General features: G+C 34.2%; 1 long non-coding RNA gene across 1 annotated transcript in view; it reads right to left on the bottom strand.

The window, feature by feature from the left end:
- Positions 1-2149: 2149 nt before the first annotated feature.
- Positions 2150-19438, bottom strand: part of LOC145263420 (uncharacterized) — an 800154-nt gene continuing 782865 nt past the window's right edge. The window contains exon 3 of the long non-coding RNA XR_013864569.1: positions 2150-2258. This is a non-coding gene — a long non-coding RNA (uncharacterized LOC145263420). The remainder of the gene's footprint in view (positions 2259-19438) is intronic.

Below are 19438 nucleotides of genomic sequence, written 5' to 3'. Positions count from 1 at the left end.
GAACGTCTAGAAGCGAGATGGTAACTTTTGAAACTTATAATGTGAAGCTTTGAATTCTTGACTCAGAAAACCACGGCCGGTCTGGATGTGTTTTTGTAGACGTCGTCTTTGTGTTGTAGTTCTACAAGGGGGTGGGGTGAAGGTTTTTATTGTATGTATTGTGTGCCATGTGGTTTGGGGTGTCTTTGCACATACACGTCTCGACATCTCATATCAACACTAAGACTGTCTGAACACTATCTCCTCACAAAGAGCTTCTTTTACATTTCTACACGTCTAGTTAAAAACATTTATATATATATATATATATATATATATATATATATATATATATGGGTCTCTTCGTGGCGGAAACAGCAGCATTTTTTATAACACACAATCTCTCTTGTTACAACATCTCTCACAACAACATTCCTCTCTCTAAGATTCTCACAAAATCAGTCTTAATAAAACTCTCTCTAAGACTCCAAGACTCACTTTTAATAAGAAAATATAACAAAATGATCAATAATTTGTAAAATTGGGAAGGCGAATGTTGCACCCGATAAATGGTTTCATAAATCCATTTAAAATAACTAGTTTAACAAACTGCATGAAAAGAAAATAGACTTGCTAGACTCTTGTTTAACCGCTTATTTCTCTATCGAAAAACGTTCCTTCTTGAAGAGTGTGTTGATTTAAGTTTAATAAGGGGAACCAGTAGTTTTATTTTCAGGAATACCAAGTATAAATTAAAAGAACACAGACAATACTGGCATCATATTCTATGATTTAGACAAAACCTTTGACAGCGTGCCAAGGACAGACATGCGACAAATGCTTGAACGATTTAACTGTCCAACAAAATGATCCTCAAATATAAAAGATCTTCATATTTAAATGATGTGCCGCGTACAATACCAAATTAGCCTTTAAGATCTATTCTCCATTACGAGGACATTAAAAGATTTTGCGGGCTATCTACAACACTTCTCACTATTATACTGCGGCACTACTAAAAAAAAACTGGAAAAATACCCCGGAATTGCACTACGATACTGTATATCCGGCACCCTTTTTAACCTTGTCCCCAGGAAGTCCAGAACACGTATAACCCATATTTCAATCATCTAGATGCCAAATGATGATGGCAACTAAAGCATAGCCTATAGTTTAAAGTATCTACAGTCTACGACAGGCATTTTTCTTAGAGGTTATACGCAAAATAGCCTCAGCATCAAAATTTTAAAGACCAAACTAAATCTGAAACCTCAACTTGAAAACCAACATTTCTTGAGAAACAGTAATTATATGGGCAGTGGCGTAGCATCAGTTTTACCGCCCGGAGAGGTCGTAAAATTTGCCCCCCCCCACTCTCGGCGTAAATTACTTGTCACCCCCCCCCGCTGGGATATACATAGCTGCTTGCCCCTCCCATCCCCGCTGGCATATATTTTCCTGTTTTCAACCTCCACTGTAATATCATTATCTGCCCCCCCACTGCTGGCATAGGATTACCAATTTAAACCTGCAAAATTTTAAAAAGCATTTAAAATATTTATTTTCAGTGAACTAATTTTTCCACAATTCTCTTCAGATTAATATTTACACAACTATCCTTTTTAAAATTTTAATTTTCTATAACTATTTCTCTTCAATAATTTGAATAATAAGAATGTAAACATTAATCTGAAGGGAATAATGTAAACGTTACATGACCCAAATGAAACTAAATATTTTTCCAACACAATATCATGATTAGAATTATAAAAAAAGTGAAAATTTAATGAATTGCCTAGACGAACAAATATAAAGGAGAATATTTGGAACCCTGAAAATATAATGAAATGATAAAATAATTTTATTTATTGGTGTTGTTGTTAAACTCCAAATTGTCGCCAAATAACATGGCTGTATCAAAAAGAGTATAGTCCTATGTGGTTTTCTTTTTTATTTCTTCATAATTAAGAGGTCGAGCCCCTCGAAGAGAAAAACAAAACGTCTTGTATCAGCACTTTTTGAAAAGTCTTTGTAATCGCTCGGTTTAAGCGTAAAATTTAAGAAATGGAAGGTCACACATTAAAGAAAACTTTTTTTATAAATTTAAATGAGAATATTTGCAAACATGAAAAGGTTAAGAAACAATTAAATCATTTTTATTTACTTTGTTTTGTTATCTCCGAATTCTCACAAAACACATGGCTGTATCACGGAGAAGACAGTCCGATGTAATTTTCCTTTCTTTTCTTCATAATGTTCTTATTAAGAGACCAGGCCTCCTGAAAGAAAAAGAAAAAAGTCTAGTATTCGTGTATTTTGAAATCAATGTGTCTAATAGCTCGGGTTAAGTGTGATATTTGAGAAATCTATTGTTGTTAATGGTTCAATCCTTCTAAAATAGTTTTACTTCATTTCAAATAAATGTATTTATGAATAAAATAAGGCTATAATTTATTTTTGTAAGAACTATCGCAAGTCGGTTGATAATTCACAAACATTTCGCGCTTTTTTCGGCTATGTTACCAGGAACAATAAAAAATCCCTCCATCCACAAGTTCTCTCTCTATAGACAAATAGAACTTTTGAGTTGATTTCAGAGATTCGTTTCTGCACACCAGATCTGTGGCCTGATTGTAAAATTAAGCTTGGCTGGTATAGAATCAATTATATTGAGACTACTAGTGAATACTTAAAACCTTTGGGTGGTTTGTGTCAACTGAAAGACATGGACATTTTCCCAATATTAAATGTTAGTCGATTTCCGGAAATACATTCTAAATACACACACTCTTTTAGAGATTAAAAAAGAAGGAATTACTATTTAAATAACGTTTTATTCTTTTTCACATTTAAACTTATATATGAATTACAAGTAGTAGTAGTAGTAGTAATAGTAGAAGTATATTGATTCTCTCAGCTAGGTCACCCTTCCCTAATAAAAATATTCTATTCTTTAGGTAATTACGCGTTAACACTATTACATTCTTGGCAGAATAATAAACAAACAAAACATTTATTTAAGAATTTAGGGTGATCCGCTTCAATATTAATTGGACGTAAAATTAGTTTCCATTTCAGAGACATTGTACCATTTTCGAACACTGATCCAAAATTATTATTTAAATTATGGAAATACATTCTTTAGTCGTAATTTTTTTTTTAGGAGGGTTTCTCATAGTTTTACAACTTTGCCAGCCAGACCTCGGCTTAGTGAACATTTCTACAACGATAGTGTAGGCAGGAAATGATGAGTATTCATCATTTTAGGTTAAATTAATGTACGGAAGTATAAATTAAAAAAAAATAGTTGTGGTTTTTCCGACAAGAATTTCAAGGGATCTATATGCAATCGTATAATACAAACGGAAAGTCGAATAAAAAAATTAGCTAAGCGTATTAATCTAAAATTCTCACAATATTTGTAAAAAGTATTTCTATTATAATTATTGTATTTTCTTTGTTGTTTAGTTTTTTTTTTGTTTTGTTTTTTTTTTTTGCATAAAAGCAAACAAATAAACTACATATTCATGACATTGTCAGTAGTAATAACCGGACAAATATTTATGATTAGGGTAAACACTGTAACATTCGTTGGTAGAGAGAACATGTAGAATAGTTAAAAATGCATTCACATCTGTTCCGAAGTTAAGAATTGTTTTCTATATAGTAACTATGTTATTTAGCACTTCATGACTAAAATGGAGAAAGGAATTTGGTACCTAATCTGTTCCTATAGCGTTTAATTTAGCATAACAATAGATAATAATTTTCAATTGTTTCCAAAATATCCAAATAACACTTTGACAACTAATGACGAAGAAAATCGGTTTTATTTTACAAGAGAAATGCATCTTTAGTTTTTTTTTAATATTATTTTTAATCAAGTAAAGAAAAATTAAAAGGACATTGGGCATAATCCACAAAATAATTAAAGCAAAAAAACGAGTAAAATCCCAAATTAATAAAAACATTAAAACTCACTTTTTATATTTTTATTTTAATCTAATTATTTTAGGAAATTTAGACACCGGGAAACTAATTCTGGCAAGGTATGAAAATTAAACATGCGGAATAAATGTAAAATAGAGATTGAGTCGAAGACAATTGTTAACGTACATAGTATTCAAATGCGTCTCACAGAAATATACATACGGTTAAATATTTACTCTTATTTAGAAGCAAGTCAGTCGAGTTTTCATAGTAAGGCACGCTTTTTAAGATTTTCTTGTCCTACCTTTAACAATTATTATATTAATAAAAAAGTAAAAAAATAAACTATTATCAGAATAAATTCATAATAAATTTCTGTTTAATCATAAGTTAGTCAGTGATTATGAAATTGTGTTAATAGATTGTGAAAAAAACATTTAGTCCGTAATTGTACGAAACTTGAAAGAAACTCGGCATTTTTTTCCTTTTTTTTACACTGTGGCCCCCTATTATCAAGGCCCAGAAGCAACTCAGAGATAAGGGTTATTGCAAGTAGAGTACGCTAATGTGGAGATTTGATGAAGTGTTTACTTAAGGGGGCGGTTTATTAAGAATTTGTAAATGTTGGGCTTGAAGACATCCAAGTTGTAGCCAGGTGGGAAACAGACAGACGGAACAGAGTTCCACAGGCGTGCAATTCTAAGAAAGAAGCTTTGTTCATGGAATCCGCGTTTTGATTTAGGCAGAGATAAAGAGCGGGGGAAATTTTTCACAGTGGATTCAGCTAGACGGGTGTTTTTCGTGAAAGATTGGCGAGGGGGGACCAGAGATGTGAGTTCAGAGGAACACCTGCAATGGGAATAACAATTAAACAAGGATATGCTCGCAACGTCTCTTCTGTGGGAGAGAGGTTGCAGGGTAGAGAAAAGGGCATCCCCCACGAAGTCTATTCTGTACTCTGTCAAGGCAGGATAGGCTGTGTTTAACAGCTCCTGCCCAGATATGGCAACAGTATTCCATCCTTGGACGTACTTGGCTTTTATAGAGATAGAGAATTGTATCAGTAGTGAGATATCTTCTTGAAACGTAGAAGGATCCCACCATCTTTCCAGCGACCTTGGCAACAGACTTGATGTACGTGTTCCATTTCGAATCAGGAGTAAAGGTCAAACCCAGAAGCTTGTCAAAACAAGGGGTTTCTCCTAGACGAGAGCCATCCATTTCAATTGATGTCAGATGAAGATCAGAACGTTGATGATGTAAGGATAGGAGTTTTGTTTTGGATGCATTAAAGGTAACCAGCCACGTCTTCGCTCACTGTACCGCGCGCTCGAGATCAGAGGAGAGAGCATCAGAGAGCATTTTATCATTTACAGCCTTGATGTGTTGCCGTAGATAGTCGTGTAATCAGCATAGATGTCAACGAATTATTTAAGTATGTGTTTAGGGAGGTCATTGATGTAGATCAGGAAGAGAGTTGGGTCCAGGAGTGACCCCTGAGGGACTCCAGCATTAACACTGCAGGCCTCCGATTTTTGTCCATCGACCACTACTCTTATGAGCCATTCGGAGAGAAATAATTTAATGATTAAGAAAATATTTCCAGTTATACAGAAGCTGGAAATCTTGTGAAGTATGCCCTTATGCCATACCTCGTCGAAGGCCTTTGATATGTCAAGAGCAACTGCCCTAGAAAGGAAGCCTTTGTCAAGAGATTCACTAATCGTGTGAGATATAACCGTTAGCACATCTGCGGTAGATCTTGCAGAACGGAAACCATATTGTGTGTCACTAAGAAGAGTGGTTCTGCTGAGGTGGTTGACTATTTTTCTATTTAATATCGATTCCAGCAACTTACTCATAACACACAGGAGGCTTATTGGCCTGTACTGAGAGGGAGATGACTTATCACCTGAATTCTTTAATACAGGGCATACTGATGAGGTCTTCCAGGGAGTCGGAAAGCATTTCTCCTTAAGGCAACGCTTAAACAGTTTCCTAAGTATGGGAGCAAGTACTGGTTGAAGCTTTTTTAACACTATAATTGGGATGCCGTCAGGGCTAGTTGTTTTACTGGAATCAAGGTTCTTGATAAGCTCGGCGACCTCATGAACACATATTTGTATTTTAACTATCGTGTTCTGTATTACAGGAGAATATATGGGGAGTTGATGGCCTTCGTCGCATAGGGTAGAATTAGCTGCAAAGTTCTTTTGCAAATAGTTTGGCCTTGTCTGACGCTGACGAGATGACCTCTTGTCCATTGGTTATGGTTGGGATATAACGCACAAATCTGTTCAGGATCCTATTTGTTATTTGCCAAAACTGGTGGGAACCAAGTAGCTGCTCAGCTACTTGGATTTAACAGACTGGACATATAGCTCTCTTGCATTTTTATTACTCTTTTACAGTGGTTGCTGGCGTTCCTGAACGCAGCTTTCGTCTCAGTGTATCTATTACCTTGTTAGCTATGGAAAAAGTGATTTCTGTGCGCGATAGCAGCAGCACATTCTGGGGAGTACCATGCCTGGGTGTTAGGTTTTTAAAAAAAATTTTTACATGGTATGAATTGGTATATGCCTACAATAAACCATTAGGTCATATTTGATACTATAGAGGGCACATCCTTTTAAACATGGAGTGCAGAGGTAAATGAGATATGAATGTACGGAAGCTGTCCAAGTCAGCCATAGAGTATCGGTATACAGTACGGTGGAGGGGTACGTCTGGGGACTTACATTTCGTTTTTATCTAAACTGATACGACGGAGTGGTCAGAGGATACTAAAGGAGAATGAACGGAACAGGAACATGAACATAGCTTAGGGGAAGTTGTGAGAAAAAGGGCTAGGAGGCTTGCATATTGACCAGTAGTATCGGGCACACGGTTGGGTTCGCGAACAATCTTGGTGAGGTCATAAGCAATGGCAAAATGATGACAAAACCTCCCCTCGTCGTCGGCCTTATTTGAATGGGTCAGCCATTCCACGTTATGGACGTTGAAGTCACCACAGATGTAGATGGTAGCCTAAGGATATGCCGACAGGATGTGGTCTATTTTCTTAGATATACTCTTAAAGATAGTAACTCCGCTGTTATGGGGCCAATAGAGTGCAAATATAAATGCAGGGGTGTAAGAAAGTGCAACCCGGAAGCTCATATAGGGTAAATTAGGATCTTCTCTAGGAGATCTCCCTCCACACGGGTAGCCATCTTTAATGCAGGCACATATTCCATGTCCATGGCGATCCTGGGGGTCAGATTTAGTTGGTAAGGTAGAGTATCCGTCAATTATGAACTCATCTAGGGAAGTTGTCGGCCCTATTCCAGTTTAGCTTAGAAAGAATATGTCCGCTTTCGTCTCCTGTAATTGGGTTTCAACCTCTGAAAGGTTGAAGCGTAGATCCCTGATGTTGGAGAAGGGGACCGGGTAGTACGGGCCTACGTTGGAATATGGGCTTCTAGGTGTATTCGAGTGTTTTTTTTCTGGAGATCATTCATGTTGAGGTTTTGGGGTTTATAGAACAGGTCGGCATACTTGGTTAGAGCAGTACAGAGAGGGAAGTAAGAGGGAAAGTAAGAGAAAAAGACAGGAACAAATTTGTTTTTGTAGCACATGAAAACGTAAAGCCGTAACAATTACCCACTAGTATGGCATCGAGAGGCCCCACCAGAGATTACTGCATGGTCAAGAATCCATTCACCAAAAAGCACTACAGCAGTCCCAGTACTTTGCGCCTGCTGATAGGACATCCTCCTTAGTGGTTAATCCAATGTTCGGGTCCCTGATAATCAGGCGGATAACGTCAGCCCAGACAAAACGTTTACCCCAGAACCCTTACGAGTGACATGGCCACACGAATATACATAGAGATAGAAAATTTCTGACACCTCAGACTACTGTTAACCAAGTACTACCGATCTTTAAAGCAGCTTCTTCACCCTTTGTCAGAAAAATCATTCATTTGCATGAGGACTGAGGGACAAAAAAGGAGAAGCGAGAGTTACTGGATCTGGCGATAACACATCCACTGTATTATCTACTCTCCATTTAAACTATCGAATAGAAAGCCACTTAAATAGTATTTCCGGTCTAGCGCTTAATTCTCATTTAAAATTATATCCTCTGATATGACGATCATAAATTCTGTTTACAGTTGATTTTTATTCTGTACTTGCTTATTGTCTCTACAATTCTTAAATTACGTAATTTTCTCTTGCTAATTTTCCGCTGTATCATTTAATTATCAGTGATGTTTGAAAATATTTGTTTGACAAAAATGTTTTGTTGTATTTTTCAACATTTTCTGGAACATAAATCAATGCTTTCTTTGAAACGTTACTTTTTTTAAAAACGTTGGTTCACAAAAAAGTTTACATCGTATTTTGATGCTATTAGCATTTTAGTTTTACCGATAATTAACAAACAAATATTTATCATTAGAACCGATAATTAAAATTTAATTTAAAAATGTAAAACTATACATTTGGGAATCGAAAATTAAGGACACATTTTTCAAATTCCTATACCTCCTAATGTTCTGATTTTTTTTACAGCATTTTCGGTTAAAATTTCCACATTTATGGTAGCTTTTATTAATTTTATTTTTTCTATTTTCTATTTTAAACCTCTCAAAATAACGCCCCCTGATATGAGTCGGTTGTAAACTAGGGACACATAAATTTGATTCCGCCATCTTCAAATATTCCGATTTTTGCAATTTTTCAGTAAAATTGATTTTTTGTTAGCTTTTTATATATTTTCTATTTTGCACTTTTAACCTCTCAAAATGCCGCCCCTGACGTTTGACGCTCCTAATGTAGGCGCAAGTTTTTCTAATTCCGATATCCCTAAATTCCCGGGGTTTTTACAAGCTGTTCGGTATAAAATTTCAGAGTTTTTTGCTTTGATTTATTTTTATTTACCCTCTCAAAATGCCACCCCCATGGCACGTGTCTCCCCTGCGCCTTGCTTCGCCACTGTATAAGAGGACTAGAGCTTTTAACATGTAGAGTTGTAAAATATATTGAAAGCTTAATCAGAACTGCTTACGCATTATGTGGAAACTTCATAAAAAGAGTATTCGGCAATAAATTGCTGACGCTATCTACCAAGGTCTTGCCCACCAATACAGTTATAATTTCAAACCTACTATATGCCTGTGAGACCTTGGAACACAATAGAGGTGCCCTGAAATAGATGGACCAGTTTTTCCTAGCAAAACTGTATAATATCTAGTACATAAAATAGCAATATCTCCTCCACTCAGTGATGGAAAGCAGAAAAGCCACAATAACAAGATGGTGTACAAGACATGTTGGCCAACCCCATCACAATCACATACGCAAGCAAAAATTTTGTTCAGAAATTGCGGCGCAGCTAAACGGCGTTATAATGAAATCAGTAGAAAACAACAAATTATTTGTTTAGGGAAAAATGTGAATCTGATCAAAACGTATCTATCCACAATATTATTAGAATCGATGAGGTTCGAGACCTGAAATTATGGGTTTTTAACATATCTCTTACTGTAATTGGGCATGCGTTTTTTTTTTTTTTTTTAGTTATGAGGCGTTTCTCTGGACGGAAAATTCAGAAGTAACACAGCTACTATATAAGGATATATAGAGTGTTTTTTTTCAAGATTCCAAACGCTACAATTTATTATGCACGTAGTGTTAGCTAATGTGTTTACTATATTTATTATATTCAATGTATTTCTAGATATGTGAACATGGATGGTTATATAATTTAAATGTTTGTCGATTTACTAATGTGGGCATTGTATATTTGATTAGGTTTCGGATTTGAAAGCCATTTTAAATATATTAAATATATTTACATCCATGTGTTTAAACATATTTTGGAATGCTTTTGATTCGAATCTGCGAATTATTTATTAATTATTTATTGCAAAATTATTACCACCAATGTTTCGTATATTTTCATTTTTAGGTTAATTGGTTTATTTATGATGATTTTAATATTTTCCATTTCCATCAGTTAGATTTATGAAGATTATATTGTGCTACTTTGAAACGCGAATGCAATTATTGTTATTCGTATGACGTGTGTTGTATTTTCCGTGGAATATATAATTCCTTTATATAACTCTTAAAGCACAAGTGACTTTCAAAAATTTGAAAGAGGAGATGAGTTAAGAAAGAAAATAAAAATAAACACATCTAATAAGACATCAGAAGATATAACAGGCTCGTAAAAAGCGGCCAACAGTGACAGCAGGTCAATGGACAAACTGGGAAGAAGCAAAGATCTATTATGTAGAATGACATTGGGCATATGGCACCGCTGAGGGTTTGCTCAACTTACGACGTGGTCCCCTCAATGATTAATCTGGAGAAAAGGAAAAAGTAGACGATTTTATCTGCCATCTAGGCAAATAGAACTCACATGCTATGGAACGTGTTCTTAGTTCCTGCTTAGCACTGGAAGAACTGAAGCTACAAGTATTTTTTTTTTATTTTTGCTGAGGGGAAAATGTGAATCGGACCAAAGCGTATCCATTCACAATATTGTTGGACTCGATGACGATTGAAATAACGCTGAATATCTCCGTCGATGGCAAAGTAATTACTCAAAACTTATAAGTTAAAAGGCAACAGCCCTTGTTCTGTTGTCAAGAACAAATACAATATTCATCTTGATTAAATTGACAGTGTCATATGAGAGGCGGGCAGAAAAGCAACACATACACAAAATAGAGAAATATAAAGCTTGGACTATACCGGAACCGTTATGTTGAAATCTTTCCAGATGTTCAGATTATATCAAAGGGTTTCCTTGTAAGAAACCTATATCAACTTCTAAACCAGTTTGGAAGTAAAGGCCCAAAAGAATCGCAGCCATTAAACGCCTTATAAAGATAACCTTACAATGACCAATGTAGGCTGGAAAAAAAGAGATACGTATAATATAGTAGTAAGCGTTGACAGTGTAGTTATCTGTGATTACATTTATTTAATGATTTCTATCATTATCTATTTTTTATTACTTCATTAATTTATTTATACTTGTATTTACTCTTAATTGTTTTTTGTATTTTTTTATTTCTCTATTTTTTCTTTTTTGTTCATTTTCATATGTTTCTATGTGAGCGGGTCTTAAATATAAGAATAAGTAAGATGGAGCCTTTGAAAATACAAATAACATGTCCAAAGACGTTGCTCATAACAGACACGCTAAATTATTAAACTTCAGGTTTTCATTGTATTAAACAGGTTATTCACACGCAATTAAGATAATAGGATATTGTATCAGTGAATTGTACGAAACACGAAAAAGCCGTAGAAAGGAAGAGCCTGAAACGGTGCGTATTTACTCATGATGGTCCGGTATTATCTGGAGGATGAAAGGTAATACACGACAGGAAAAAAGACAATCCCAACTATTTACACATCTACAAGTAAATAAACTTTGGGAGCCGAAATAAATCACTTTACAAGTGAAAATAGTTTGAAATATGATTATATACAAGCATAGAATGAATGACATTTCTTTTTAAACATGATATCTTTATTTGTCCGCTTCAATGTGGCGTGATTTTCCTACTGTTTTGATAGCATATATTGTATTAAAACTATCATGCCGTATTAATATAGTTCAATATTGGGAATTTTCTTTAAGAAAATCAAGGGCCGAAGTATTTGTTTTCAAATATTGTCAATTTATTCTGAATGTTTTCTGCGTTATGTGTTATTCTTTTCCTGATTCCATGTGGATTTGTTTAAGTTTTGCTATAATCTTTGTCATTGGATATCGTTTTCAGTCACCTAAATATTATAGGGGCTCAACACAGAATGGATCATCAGGGACTGTTACGTCAGACCACTTAATACGGTAATAAATGTTTGCCATGCAATAGGAAACACCAAAGAATAGATTTATCTGTTGAGTTTCCTACAGAGAATTCATCGCATTTTTTTAACAGAACTACGATTTTGTCAAAATCATTGCTTCATTATTCATTTTTTTTTTACTTTCACAAGTTTTATAAATAGGAAAATAAAAAGTTTTACATATGGAAATGATAATTAAATTGTGTATGTTACCTTTGGAAGTATGACATACACAGAAGAATAGATTAAATATATTTACATCTAGAGCTAAAAATAAACTTAGAAGTATTTTTTTCAAACATAATTATTCTTCTCGCTTTTACTTTATAAGTCTTTCCGTTGCCTCTTTCTAATGTGCATTGATATACCTTTTGTAATTGTATATCATTAAAAATGACTGAACATCTACCTCCTACCGATCTCAATTACGAATATGACGTAAAGCTTAGTCCTAAAAAATATATGTTGCGCGGCAAATCAACTGGACATCTTTTATCTTACATTAAGAATCATATTTTTCTTTTACATCTAAAAGAATTTTGCTTTTTGTTCATATTTTTGGTATTAAGAATTATCGATTCCTAAAATGTGTAAATACTAAGATTTTATTCTGTTTTTTTTATAATGTAATTTTAAGAAAGATCTTGCATGTAACATATGTCGTAATGAATCAATAATAATAGCTTAAGAGTTTTTATTATCGATTTTAGTGAAAAAATACAAGTATTAATTTGTAATTTCTAATTATCCATAAAAAAGCGTTTTTTCTGTTTCGTAATTTCTTCGAGCCGGCGCAAAAGTTGCTGGATCATCTTTTACTAATTTCAACCTAATGTAATTCACATATAAATTCTTTCCTTTTTAAATGTTTTTCATCGGAATATCCCGGGATGTATTAAAATCGATAATTGTAAAATCTTATGCAAAAACATAACGGTTTAATATAAACGAAAGAAAATATTCTGATACAGTCCAATATCAGAATTGCTGATTTTTTTTAGGGGGGGGTCACCGCACAAGCAGGAAGGCCTAGTTTATAAATCAACAATAAGTGTTTGACGAGACAGGGGTACGTGGAAAATGAATCTTTCTGTTTATAGCATCATGGAATCATTAACTCCAAGTTCAATTCAAGCCTAAATTAATGTCGTAATATATACTGTGGGTTATCTTCGGTTCAATGAGGAGTAGACAGTGCAATGTAGACTACATTGCTGTGTGAACTCAATTACTGCGTGGAAAATATGCGGTTCTTCCTCTTGGTCTATCATGGTTGGCCCCCTACCGGAGCAGCAGCATTTCCAGCCGAACAATCCCTGCTATTAATAACGAGAAACACCCCAACCTAAATGACGATTAACAATGCTAAAAAGATCAAATGACAACCCCCATCAAACAAGCGAGCCGAACGCTAATCAAACCCTTCATTTAAATGAGCCTTGTCTATCGCTGCATCATGTCTAACAGCTGGGGATATGACTATCATGTTCAGAACAAAATAACTGTTCTAAAACTTCCTCATAACATAGATATTCCGGCACGCCATACATCACATTTGCTTTCGTTAACACCAGTAATCCCCCTGAGAAAAAAGCCACGAACACAGCTGCAAGTCTTACCACTAGACAAAAATAACACTACGGAACATATGACAGCGACCAGCAATTAAACGAAAATAACCGCAGGACTCAAAGAAATCAATAATTAGAACCAGACAGCGTAAACCACACGTACAGTCGCCATAAGCATAAACGGAAGAAAAGAAAAGTAATTCTAAACGCAGGTTGTACTAAGTAACGTTACAATTTTTATGTTTGTTGCTCTAAAATGTGTTGGTTTTTATAATATATAAAATACATTTGTGTTTTTCAACGACGGTTACAAAATATTTAAACAAGATTATGAACCGTAACCCAAACCACTTAAAACATTCCTAACAGCTAGATAGAATATAGAACTGGTACTGGGAAACGGGTTCGTCTAAAACCATTGCTAGCAGCGTAGAAAAATAAAGGTAGCTCGGCCACTGTACAAACCCAGAGCTAGTGAAATTTGTATACGAGTTTAGGGATGGTCTACTACTGGTGTGGATCGGAGAATGACTCAAGGATCATGTGAATAATGACGGTAAGCACATGCTCGATCAATTAGCGGCTAACAATGCCGCAGAGACTTTCATGAGAAAGAAGCAACATCATAGAGGTCCTCGCAGAATAGCAAGTAAAACGAATTTACTTACTAAACACGAGATATAATTCACAGGAGATATATGAAATAAATCGAAAAAAAAAAAACGATAGTTCCCGAGAAAAGTGAAATTAGGTAGGTGTACTTATTTACCTCTGTTAAATATCTGCTGGGCCACAGGCAGTTTTAATTTGAAGCCGATTTCCCTTCAAGAAGTAGACACGATTCTTGCACTAGATATGAAAGATCACATTGAGCAAAACAGTCATCGTCATATCGTATCACTCCGTTATTTTGTTAGTATCAGTTTCCACCATATTTTTTCTCATCGCAAGATTGCTAAAATTCTGATTGATGTCATTATGGAAAGATGTAGATTAAAATTTGGTCCGTACATGACGTGAGTGTGTCGTTAACCAGTAGACCACAATCACTTTTTGCGGATAATAGTAAATAAAACAATCCTGCTGACGCCACGCTCGATCACATGCACGACAGGAAAATCAAACGAACACATATCGAAGGAATTGGCAGAAACACTAGAGGATGACATCCAATCTTTAGTAGAATGGGAACTAAAATGGATGATCACATTCAATGCTGCCAAAACCAAATTGGTGTCCTTTAATAATTACAAGTAACCTTCTCTACCACCAATAGCAATGGCCAATAACACATTACGTGAAAGTATTTCCTTAAACTCCTCAGCCTAACGTTCACAGTAAACATGAGTTAGAACAATTATATTGAGAACATTGCCAGGAAAGCTGGGAAAAAAGGTAGTTCTCTCTAATCTGCTAGAAAGCTACTAACGCCCGAAAGTATATTGCACATCTATAGGGCCACCATTCGCCCATATATGGAGTATTGTTGTCATATTTGGGATGGTGAATCTGCTATTAATCTATCGCTCCGAGACAAGGTTCAAATGATTTGCCAACATGATAGGTCGTGAATTGTCATCTAAGCTGTAGACTCTGCCCCATCGACGTAATGGTGCATCCCTCTTCCTGTTCTACAAGTACGTTAATGGTGAATGCTCCGACGAATTGCAAGCACTTGTGTTCCGTCTACGTGGGTACCACTGACAAGCAGCTAAATCCCACCCCTAAATAATAGAGACTCCTAGATATAGGAAAGCTTTCTACTCCAGTAGTTTCTTCCACAGAACTGCTAGACTTTGTATTCCCCTCCGGGTCTCTGCTTCTCCAACTGTACTGAGATGCACATATTTGAATGTAACGGGAACCGACATCTTTCTGCAAAACCCCCAACATAGCACCCCTGTAACTTAGGTCCCTGATAGTAGTCTCCTACATAAAAGCGGCAATGTGCCTTGTTTGGGGTGAAAATGTAATTAAAAATACGTTTCCAATAGGTGAGAATAATATACCTTGAACAATTAAAATATCTCGCTTGCAAATGCATAGATTATATAGATATGTGCCGGCAAACATTTAGCAGCTAATATATAAAATGATGGTTTCCATAAAGGACGAGATGTTCGATCTAAGATTAGATATATTGGTTGATATATATAATTAAGTACAGAGATATATAAAAAGAAATATGAAAATAAGTAAAGTCAATTAGGAAGTGCATATGTACTTCCTAGTTGACTTTACTTACGTTTTTCTCATTAATGAAGACGTTAACAACATTTAAAATGTATTACAGTTTTTCATTCGTTATTCAGCAATTTAAATGAATTTGTAAGATTCATCTAACGTATCATCAATGAAAGAAGTAACAATTTCATAAACAAAGAGTTCAGTAGTTCTATGGGGAAACATTTTGCCACACGTTCAGCTTGTTCAACATTTGTATTGTCTCGTATTTAGTGACTTAGATTCAGAAGAACACTTTAATAAGCAACTTGATCGCCTCATATCTTGATACGTACATTAACATTCTGTCTCACCCTGCTCATAAACAAACTATGCCATTTAACCTCCCGTAATTATGTAATATTTGGATTGCATTCTCAAAATCATGTATAGTAAAATAGAATGATAAAACACTGGTTAGTGTATTCTATATTTAATGTATTATAGATTACACTAGATAGAAGAAACGGTATAATAAATTAATAAATAATTGCGGAAAATAGTGACAGTTTAAATCGACTGCGAAGCTTAGCAAAACGATTAAATAAAGAAAATAAATAATTAAATAAATAATGAACAAACTTCGAACAACAAAGGGAAACAAACTGACGCCAAAAGAAAATGAGTCACAGTTATAAAAAATAAATAAATGTAACGCAATGAAATCAAAGCCCGAATGATAACAAATGAAATTAAAGATTTAAAAGAATGGCATTCATACAACACCAACACAATTAAATAAAGGAGGAAATGATCAAGAACAAAAAGACTTGATGTCCAGGCCATTGAATTCGGAAATCTTATATTTCGAATGGGTTTCTCTTTGACAAGATCAAGGAGCTGTATTTTAATTCGGCGGCGCAGGAAAACGAAACATCAAATCTGCAAACTTCATAAGATAACGGAGGGAAAAAGTCAAAAACAAAAAAAAATACAACAAATAAAATATAACTCGAAATTAAATAAAGCCATATTATGAAATAGGAATGGTTTGCGGTTTCTGTAATTTAAAGAGAATAAAAAAATTCAAAAAATATGAACAATCAACAAAAATTAAACCGTTTTAAATAGATTCTGAGGTCCCATTTAAATTACGCAGAGAGAGGGTGTATATGCACAACATTTGAATACGAAATATACGCAAGTAGATTACGTGAACGATGTTTCGGAAAGCAAATACACGGTATTACGAACACGTGAGAACTTTTTGACGAATATATTAAATGCACCTGTAGAAATGAGATACAAAATGCGCTTTAAGTGATATTAAAATATTTAAAAGACCTCGCAGTAAAAGATTCTTAAAAGGCGAATGTTTGCATTCGATAGGAAACTTATTTTTAGTAAAACCAATAACAGAGAAGAAGTATGTATATATTATTACAATAATAATGCCCTTTCTCTCTCTCATATATATATATATATATATATATATATATATATATGTATATATGTATATGTATATATATATATAAATCCGTAATCCTGTCTGTTTGTTTGTTCACAATTGGATTAATATATACAAAAGTCTCCTTACTTTACTCTTTCATTTATTTCTATATATAGCTTCATTCTTGGAAACTAGATACAATAAAAAGATTATGTCATTTGCATATGACATTAAGAAAAATCGATTTTATTAAATAGCAGTATCTTAATGTTTCTAGCGAGAGAATTGTTTTCAGATTTTTATTTAAAATTGTTTTTAATACATTTTAAACAATAATTATATTGCTAACATTTTTTGGGGGGGAATTATTATTTCAACATCGAATTTTTAAAAAACTTTTAGAGTTATTTGCCCCTTAGAATCTTCCGATCATTTCATTTGTTTGTTAGTATTATTCTTTAAACAGCTATACAGAAATCGCAAATTTCACGATGTGACCCATCGTTGTTTAATACCTAAAAAAATAGGATCTACTGCCCCCCTCTGAATTCCACAATTTACACTTTTTTTTTTTTCACGTTAATCTAATCGATTACAAAGTTTAATTTCTAATTTAAAAAAGGTAAATTTTTACGACGTGACTCAGCGTCTTTTAACCCCTAACAAAATTAGGACCTACTTTTTTGGGCCCTAATACGTTTAAACAATCTTTATAAATAATATGAAAGAATAATTTCGAAAAAAAGAAAATTAACATTTTGAAGTCGGGGATCACGTTTCTATATAAATTTAACGTAAAAATGAACACCAATTTTGGCCACAAAGCATTCAACGAGATATATCATCTCTAGCATATTTTTTTTCAAATTTAGCGATGGAGATGGATAGGGCAAAACATGACAAATACAGTTTTTTTTTTGTTTAGTGGGCGTGGGAATTACATTTGAAACATAAAATAATTATAAATTTAATTAATTTTTATGACACCATTCTGTACTTTCACCTTACACTTTTATAAACAAAATGGACCCCAAGATATGACAAATTCTGTTTTGTTATTTTGGAGGGAGATTACATTAGAAGCATAAAATGATGAAAAATTTAATTTAATTGTTTTGAATTAATTGTTGATAGATCTTCATTTTTTTTAGGAGTTCTATCTACTTGGTTATTTTTATTTATTTATTTATTTATTTTTGCGATCACGCAGGCATTCGCTGTTATCTTTAATGAAACAAAAGTTCTAATGATTTATTTTTAATTTATTTATTTTTAGGGTAGGTACTTATAGTACTAAATATCAGGGAAATAGTTTATTTTATCTGTATCCATTCTGCCGAAATATCCGGTGGAGAGGGTATCAGGTACTTCTTTTAAGGAACGATTAAATTTACGTCTTTATCCGTTCTTTTATTTATGGAATTGTTGTGAGGGTATCCATGTTACCCATGATGAAAATGATTGGTGTAGCAGGTGTGTTCCAAACGGAACTGTATGTAAACCCAGGCAACGCTGGGTACTTATGCTAGTATATATATATATATATATATAACAATCACTAAATATATGTATATATATTAAATATGCGTATATATAATCTATATATATATATAAAAGCGAAAATGTGTGTATGTATATGTGTTCGCTTTTTGTGTGTCTACAAAAGGATTATTTCGCCGTGATTCTCGGTTGGCCCGCTCCTTAACACTTATTATCTGTTGTCTAAATTATATATGCGACTAAGGAACTTGGGTCGCAACTATCTTTAATTTACCCGACTTTTACAATCTATTTTCGAGATATTTTTGATCGCCGCTGACTTCTAGCGCAAAACTAGGTTAAACATCACGCGACTTAACGTTCTCGCACCTGTTAATTTCACTTTATAAACGTCAAATTAACACGTATCAATTTAGCAGGGTTTTTTTCCATTTCCTTTCCACCTCCCCGTCAAAGGTTCGGGGTTCAAACCTACCTTTCTACTAAAACTTTTTTTTCACCTCTAAACACCCGGCCAACGTTTATTTTATTTTATATTTTTAACAGCGTTTTTTTTATCTACCCCCCTTATACACTTACACACACCCGGGCAACGCCGGGTACCCCCGCTAATATATATATATAATTAAATAACTATCCTTTTATACGTACAGGGACTAGTGTGTTATGCTTGCGCAATCAGAAAATGTGAAGTCTAAAATGTCCAGGTCGCTTTAAAAAAATTGACTCCACTTTTATCTCTCAACATTTGTCTTTGGGCTCAAATAAAGTAGATCCATGCCCATCCAAAATTTCTAGTGTGTAAACCTAAAATTAGCGGAGGAGTTCGATAGAATTTTAAAAAGTCAAATCTTCAAACTTTAAATCCCTTACAGCAACATTTCTAGAAAAAAAAAACAATTCAAAAGCTTTTCCAAAGTCTCGATACCCCTCATTAAAATTTCGAGTCGGTGGACTGAGATTTTACAGAGTAATTTGGTAGGGATATG

The sequence above is a fragment of the Euprymna scolopes genome, chromosome 3 (assembly GCF_053919585.1).
Source record: "Euprymna scolopes isolate OS-2025 chromosome 3, ASM5391958v1, whole genome shotgun sequence".
NCBI classification, from domain to species: Eukaryota; Metazoa; Mollusca; class Cephalopoda; order Sepiida; family Sepiolidae; genus Euprymna; species Euprymna scolopes.
Note: the sequence above shows the minus strand (reverse complement) of the source record. Positions and strands in the feature narration are given on the sequence as shown.